This window comes from Parasteatoda tepidariorum, chromosome 5 (assembly GCF_043381705.1).
Source record: "Parasteatoda tepidariorum isolate YZ-2023 chromosome 5, CAS_Ptep_4.0, whole genome shotgun sequence".
Taxonomy (NCBI): Eukaryota; Metazoa; Arthropoda; class Arachnida; order Araneae; family Theridiidae; genus Parasteatoda; species Parasteatoda tepidariorum.
Window position 1 is genome coordinate 77033644 of NC_092208.1, and position 8552 is coordinate 77042195.

At 30.6% G+C, this 8552-nt stretch overlaps 1 protein-coding gene across 1 annotated transcript in view; it reads right to left on the bottom strand.

Moving 5' to 3' along the window:
• LOC107451344 (protein c-ets-1-B) overlaps nt 1-4268 on the bottom strand; it is a 64585-nt gene extending 60317 nt beyond the window's left edge. The window contains exon 1 of the mRNA XM_043051222.2: nt 3881-4268. The gene's annotated coding sequence lies outside the window, so the exon portion shown is untranslated. The remainder of the gene's footprint in view (nt 1-3880) is intronic.
• Between the last annotated feature and the right edge of the window lie 4284 nt (nt 4269-8552).

The window sequence follows — 8552 nt, forward strand, 5'->3', positions numbered from 1 at the left end:
ATGAAAAACAAGGGAACTTTTTTTCAAATTTAATATACCCCTACTGTGAAATATGACACTGCAGGTCACAAATGTGGGAATCAGATATTACAATTGGTTCTACAATTTAAGGATTTTTAGAAATAAGAATAAAAATATTATTAGGTTTAGTTCAGACATCTGGTACAAAGACATTTGAGCGCAGATATATATCTGCAAATATTTTATCTGGCCAAAACATTAATAATTTAACCATGGTGTCCTATGCAGGACTTAAGGTGGAATTGCTCAATAATTAGCTCAATAATAAGAGTAAATTTAGTGAATTCCTAATGTTCTCTTGAAGTGTTTTTTTTTTAAAGAAGGCCCGCCCTGCTTGCCCTTTGATCCCAATAAATGCACACTCTTTGTAAAAGTAAGTGACATCCCTTAAAAACACTGCCTTTTATTCAGATTCCAGTTTGAAAAAATGTATAAATAATAACACACTGGTAAAATTGTTCGTGTTTATAGATTTAATTCTGCTTATATTACATATATTTACTTTGTTAAGATTATTCCCAACAGGTTTACATTTTTATAAGTATCTTATTTCGTAACGGGGGGGGGGGACATTAATAAACTTTTTAAGTGATATTAAATTTTAAAACGATTTTTTTTAAATTAATACCTTTTTTTAAAAAAAAAAATCACATTTAAATGTTTACTTACTCATAACTTTCAGCTTAAACTATACAAAAAAAAGCTTTCAAGTTGTCAATCAATTAATCATTTTATGCTAGTTTACTTTTTTATGAAAAAAAAAACATATATATACACTGAGATTGCCTTTTAGTGTGCCTTTAATTATTTTTATAAACAACTTTTCCTCTGATTTTGATAATAAGAGAGAATTACCCTTTGAAATAGACTCATAAAATAGTTTCAGAAGATAATTAAAAAAGTTGAGCATAAAATTCAGTTATTATATGTGTAATATTTTTACATAATATTACACATTTTGATAAATAATTACGGTGTTAAGTGACTTCCCTTTTCAGAAAAGAAGTGTTCTGCCCTTTTTTTTATTCCTAGGGAAAACTCTGGAATCTCTATTTATAAAAAATAAAGACACTTTCTGTTTTAATCAAACATTGCTAGGAAATAAGTCAATCCCTCGCAAAAGCTTAATGGAAGGAACTATTTTGTAAATAAGGAACTATTTTGTAAAAGGTAAGCTTAAGTATTTAAAAATGAATGATAAGAAAGTGAAACAAATGATATAAATTGATTTATTTTAATTAACAATATAAATTTTTCATAATATAACAATCCTTTTATAAACTAAAGAAAATCATTTGAGATTTGAGGATTTTCGCCTGGAAAAATCTGTGAGGAAGACTTGTGACTAACTTTTCTGCTGTCTGCCGTTCATTAAAATTCTGCTTATATAAGTCAAATGCACACTTATTTTTAAAAGTTAAATGCAATAAGCTAAATTCCTTAAATTAGGAAGGAAAAAAACAACAACAATAAATTAAGGTTTTTAAATATTTGAAACATTTTACAATTTTATAAATAGTATGTTAAAAAAAGAGAACTTTTGATAAAATGATTTACAGTATGAAATTAACACTTATTATGGTACCCAAACTTTTGACAGCTTATTTGATTGAAGATATCTAAGGCCCATAGTTGTCAGACTGTGGCTACTCCCATATTTTAATATCAACCCCATATTTGATAATCTTTCAAAAAAAAATAAATTTTTATGTATGATTTTGTTACTTCAAATATAGTTTAATATATTTAAGGTTAGGCCCTCAAAATTAATGTAAAGGTTTAGAACGAGTAAATCTAACCATTAGGTCAAAAGTTTTCATGGCATTTGTAATTGTACATTTAAACTCAATCAAACCAGAAGATGTATTATTAAAGCATATAAACACTAATAATCAGGTATCTGTGTCGTTTCCATAGAAAAGGGACAAAAACAAAAAAAAACTGAAAAACAGAATAACACACAGTATTTGTTAAATCAATTTAAGCAAATTACAATTTATTAATGAAAATAAATTTTTTTTTTTTTGCTATTTTTTTTAGGATAAACTAGAATTATTCTATTAAAAAAAATCTGAACACAACATCCTCATGAGACACCAAAAAAAAATCATGGAAAACTACAATAATGAAAGATTCATAGGGTACATTGAATGAATGATTCATAGGGTACATTAAATAAAAGAATCATAAGGAATATAGACAAATCAGTCTGCTCTGGATACATCTTCGTACAAAATATCAAACTATCCATTCAAGGTTCATTTGTATTAGAAATTTCAACTACAGGGTGACTTATATTGAGGAAAACCCAAACATTATACATTAACCTTAATTAAATATTCAAATGTCAATAATGCTCAAAAGCCCAAATCATGTCAACATCTTGATAGTCCATGTGATAATCAAGCTATGAGAATAGTATACTGAAATTTTGAACCCTGAATTGAGTCAGAGAATAATTTTAAATACCAAATATTTCCACAAGTCTCTTAAAAATTGAAACATACAAAAAATTAGTAAAAATAATCCTCATATAGTCAAAATATATTTAAAATAACTGTTTCAGCTTTTAAATACAAATAGCAATTGAGAAGAATTGCCATTAATGATTTATAGGAATTAGATATTTCCGTATCGTGATCTGATGCACCAGCTACAAGCTCTAAGGCTCTAAATAGAGTTAAAAAGTGGTAATTTTTTAACAAAGAAAAAAACAAAACAGGTAGAGGTTTGCCGAGGAGTGGCTACGAATTAAACCCTAGGAATATGGCCCCTTCTGTGATGGTTTTTTTGTAGTTTCTCGTGAACCACCAGCCAGGAGTTACCACGATTTAAAGATACGAAATCTTTTCGAGCACGATATGGAAATCTTCCCCTGACAGCTTATTAACAATCTTATGTGGTCAAAACATTAGACATATAAGCAGCTAACACATTTAAGATTTAAATGGCAATTATTTTATGACTTAAGCTTTACAAGAATCTGAAAGCTTATCATTGTCAAATAAAACTCTTAAGCAGTTGGTATATTAAATAAAATAAAAAAAATCTAATAGCTTATGATTTACATAAATTATGAAAGCTTATTAACAATATCAAGGCAGCAAAAATTAAAATTATCAAAAATATTTTAAGTGAGGTCTAAATGTTAAATAACTGTGAAACAAGTTTAAAATAACAAATACTTTGTGACGTTTGATTAACAAAAACCTGAAAGCTTTTATTAACAATGTAAACATTTCTAAAACTATAATTATTACAAATAACTCTGATGCGATCGAAATATTAAATAAATAATCAACCATTATATTAAAGGTCATTTCATGACTATGATTTTCAATAGTCTGCAGCAAGCTTTTTAATATTGTTAACAAGGTAAAAATATAATTATTGAAAATCTCATCTTATTCCAATGTGGTCTAAATATTAAATAAAACCGTTACAGTTTTAATAATTTAGAACTTAGATAGTGAATGAATAGCATAGCTTCATGACTCCTAATTTACAAGAATCTGAAAGATATTTAACAATGTAAACACGGCAAAAATAATATTTCTTAAAAATCATTCGAATGTGGTCAAAATATTTGGAAGAGAAAAAACTTTAGTCACCATATGATTAAATAGAAAATGAAAAGTACTTCGTAACTCATGCGTTACAAGAATTTGGAAGATGATTAACAAAGTAAACAAGCCAATGACAATTATTAAAAGGCATTCCTAATGTAAACAAAATGTTAAAAAATAGAAAAACAACAACTGTTACAACTTTATGGTATAAGAGAGTAAATGAAAAGTACTTTATGACTCATGATTTAGAAGAAATTGCAGTCCATTCATAGAAATAAATAAGTACTAACCTTAGGCGTTATGGAAGTTTATGCGTTCTTCTCTCAACTCACCGCGTCTACTTGAGACAAACGTAACAAACGACCTTGGCGTGATTATTCACCACTATTTAGTTCGTCAATCAAATTAAACATGAAATTACTAATTCAATATTATCATTTATAATGGAATTTTCGATCACATCTATCCGATGGTGATCGGTATTTGGTATACAAACGCAAATTTTCAACAAACTATACAAAGACAGCTAAGCCTTCTCATTGAGAAAACAGCTTGACTTCAGAAGTTGAGAACTTCGTAAGAGACAGTGAATGGGAAGAAAACTCTTGTGATTGGACAAGAGTTGAAGCTTGGAATGGAAAAGAGGGAGGGAATGGGTGACGTCACTCTCGTAAGTTCACGAACTGCTTGGTTTGCAACAAAGTTGTAGGGGGATACAGAACAATTATTTATTGCAGATTTGGCGACATTTATCATATCCTTATGATAGATTAGCTATTTTCAAATTCATTCCTAAACTGTGGGATGAATAAAATTGAAAATAAATCACGCTAAAAATAAAGTTGTTATTTATCTTCTTTGATTTTCTCTTTCATTAGGTTTCTTTCTCCGAATTTTAAATTAGTTTAAAAAAATTAATTATTAAAACATATTGATATTATAATATATATTATATTATATATCATTTAAATTATATATTATACTATTATTATTACATTATTGTAATTTCATATTGATTCATACATTATAACTTGAGAAATAATTAAATTTAAAAAAATTTGAGAACGCTGAATTTTGCTATGATTATAGGAAAAATTTAAACAAATTAATCGGACAGAAATAAATTAAGCATTATAAGTAAGTGGGAAATAAACGAAAAATATTATAAGGCAAACAATTAAGCACACTTTAAAACAACAATAGTAGTCACATTTTTTTCATCGCTCTATGCTTTATTTTTAGAAGAAATGTGACTTGTCATCGTTTCTCTGAAGAGAAGTTATGCTTTCATTGATCACAACTGTAACGCGAAATAGAGAGGAGTATGAAAAAGAATGTATTTTATTAATTTATATTTGAGCCAATATATGGTCTATTTTGACTGAATAATGAATATGAAATATCGAGTGACTCTGACAATTCTATATTGGATCAATATCGGAAAAACAACGGCCCTCTGAAATCTTACTGAGTCAAGATTCATGAATATTGGTCTAATTATGGCCCGAGTTATTTTGCCGCTAGGGTACAGTGTTACATTTCTTTATTTGAAAACAAAATTTGTAACACCAATAATTAATATTTGTTATCATGTTTTTAATTAAAATTACATTTTAAAACTATTTAATTATGGTTAATAGATATATCCTTGTTTCTTCAAAATTATTAAATAAATAAAAGATAATTTAACATTAATTTATATTTAATTACTGGTATTGGACTGCCGAACCATATCAGATAGCGGCTTCAACAACATTCAATTTCGGTCTCCGAGGCTTTATAATTTTGATACCTACCAAGAAGATTAGATAACTTCTAACTCCAGCATTAAAAAAAAAAAAAAAAAAAAAAAAAACCTCGGCTTAGTGGGAGACCATGAAAACCGCCTACGGTTAGTCCGATGACAAGGAGATTCTTACCGATGAGTACTTGGGGGAATTATTTTATTTTTTAAACGACGTCGAACAGCCGATCCGATTCTGAGTTTATGACTATCAAAGTTCAATTCAGTAGCCTTCTAATTTTGAACCCAACCCATAAGACAAGAGAACTCTTGGAACAAGCAATAGGACGAACTAGCATTTGTGGACTACTCTTTGATGAACTAACCCACATTTGCGCTACATGGAGAGAAAACCACGAAAACCTCCCATGGTTCACCAGACGGCAAGGGATCTCTAACCCATGATCCGTCTACCACTGAGGATAGTTTACGTCAGCACAGTGGTCGGTAAGAGCCGGAATTCGCATCTACCAGCAATCCCTGTGATTTGATAACCCGATTCACCTCATTAAAAGGCGAACGCTCTATCCCCTGAGCTACCACGGCTCTTGAGTAAGTTATTGCCTGTACTAGGGTCAGGGTGCTATGATTTGAACCTGGGTCTTCATTGAGAGATGGATGCTCAGTCCCCTGATTGTATCAGGGTCTTTCAGTGGCAAACAAAGAGGGGACAACAGCCTTAGGCATCCAGCTAGAAATGTGCATCTAATCGACACCTAAAGAGGCTAAAATGTTAAATCTATTTTATTGCTAATATTTTTATAACGAAAACAAGTCTTTTAAGATATAAATATTTGGCTCAAATTAAATATTATATGAAAAATGTGGTATAGTTTAATAACAAATTTAAGTGTGTAGTTTCAGGGTGATTAAATGAAAGATCACTTATCAGTAAAATGGGTATTATTATCAGTAAAATGAGAAAAAAATTATGTTAAAGGGAAATAAACGAGGAATATTATTTTGCTGTAAATCATTAATTTTTACCACACCTCTGTTTCTGATATGTTAAAAATTGGTTTTGAATTTTATAAATTGTAATTTTTTTTCAAATTTTTAGGTGAAATATAGTATTTCAATTATCAGTTACTCATTTTATGGGCATTTAACAGAGATCACCTCGGGTGCTATTTTACAATCCAGCAGCTTTTAACGACCTGCTCTCCTGTTTGCCATTTTCTTAAATAAAAAGAAACTTGATTCTTGACTTTTTCTTCTTTTAGTTACGGTAATAATTTTTAATAGAAATAAAACCTTGCATAATAAATGGTACAAATTACAGCCTAGAGGAAAAACTCTTCCAAACAAGACAGCGAGTCGTTAAAGCTCGCTGGACTGTAAATTAGCGCCCTGGGTCCACACACATCTGCACGTCACTGGGACATTTTTATCAAAGAAATTTTAAAAGTAATAATTTTATTTTTAAAATTATCAAATTACAATTTCATAAGTACAAATTTTATTGATTCCTATGATCCGGAAACTCTATAAAATGACTTAGTTCAATTCTCACCAATAATTTTAGAACGTATTTAGAACGGGTGATTAATTTTGCAAAATGTATTAAAAAATTAACCAACCGCCCCCACCGATGCTTCAGCTTCAGTCTTTGACTTAAATTTGTCTAATAAAAAAAAGAACTTCTTTCTGTTAATTTAACATACACTGTCGGTTGCGAAAAAAATCGAATATTTGAACTAATTTAATTTTTTTTTTAACAAATTGCATTTTTTTGCATACTACTTACTAGGATGGCTTCATAACTTTTACTTGTTTAACTCATTAGATTGATCTAAGAAGCTTCAAGTTAACTTCAAATGGAAACATAAACATGTTTTTCCCGCATTTTGACACAGCACTATTTTAGAATAATAAATTATTGTGTTTTTCGACGAAAGCACATATTTTGTGTTTATCTCAGCATTCTTATTGGTGTCTTAATTCCTTTTCGTTGCGCAGTCGAAGAAAATGATTTATTGTGTTTAAGTCGCCAAGTTGAAGACTGATTTGTATCGAGGAAGAAGCGTAAAAACTAAGACATATTCCCATAAACGATATTTTTAGAAAACAACATGTAAAGTATCATTAATTTATTTGCCATCATGAAACTTGTTTCTGGCGACGCAGTTCTCCTTGTCAATTGTAATTTAAAACGATATTTAGTAGATATCATGCAGTATAAACACGTGATTTATAAGTTTATATATAATAATAGAGCTATGGTGGCTCAGGGGATAGAGCGCTCACCTCCCAATGAGGTGACCTGGGTTGTAATCCTCGCGATAGCTGGTCGATACGAATTCCGCACCCGGCTCGCACCGAACACGGTGCTGAAGTAACATATCCTCAGTGGCAGACGGAACATGGCATAGTGTCCTCTTGCTGTCAGACGAACCGTAGGAGGTCTTCGTGGTTTTTCTTTCTATGTGACGCAAATGCGGGTTAGTTCCATCAAAAAGTCCTCCACGAAGGCGAATTTCTCCCGATATTTGATCCAGGAGTTCCCTTGTCTTCTGGATTAGGTTCAAAATTACAAGGCTGCGGAGATGAACATTAGTAGTCGAACATTGGTACCACTGGTGATAAAATGAAATAAAATATAATAATAGTTTGCACTTTCTCGTAGCATCCCGCACTTTCACATGCGCATAGGTAGCAGAATAATCTATGTTCTCTGCAGAGCGAGCGCAGAATTTGCGTACGCAAGTGTGAGGGATGCTGCTACGTGAAACTGCAAAATTTCTCTGATATAGGCAGATTATAAAATTGCGATTGATGGTACGTTATAGCGCGAACTCTCTCTCTCTCTCTCTTATAGCCTGACTAAAACAGAGGTTGGGTTTTTGATTAAAATGCTGCGTGTAAGTTAAAAATCTCTTTTATGTAGTCCGATTGAAATCGCAGTTGGGATTTCGGTCTATATGTTACTTAAAAGTATAAAATCTCTTTTATATAACCTGATCGAAACTGTGCTTAGGTTTTCAGTGAAAAAATAAGTAATTCATATACAACAATGAGGCACAATCAAGAATTAAACGCGGTACCCACTACACACTACAGTTTCTATCCACCCTCGGAACTTTCGCACGATAGCATCTATAATTATAAAAACATAGTCTAGGTGTAGTGCTGTTGTTTCTAATGCTACTTGCCAATAACAACAAGCTTGCTTGGTGAAA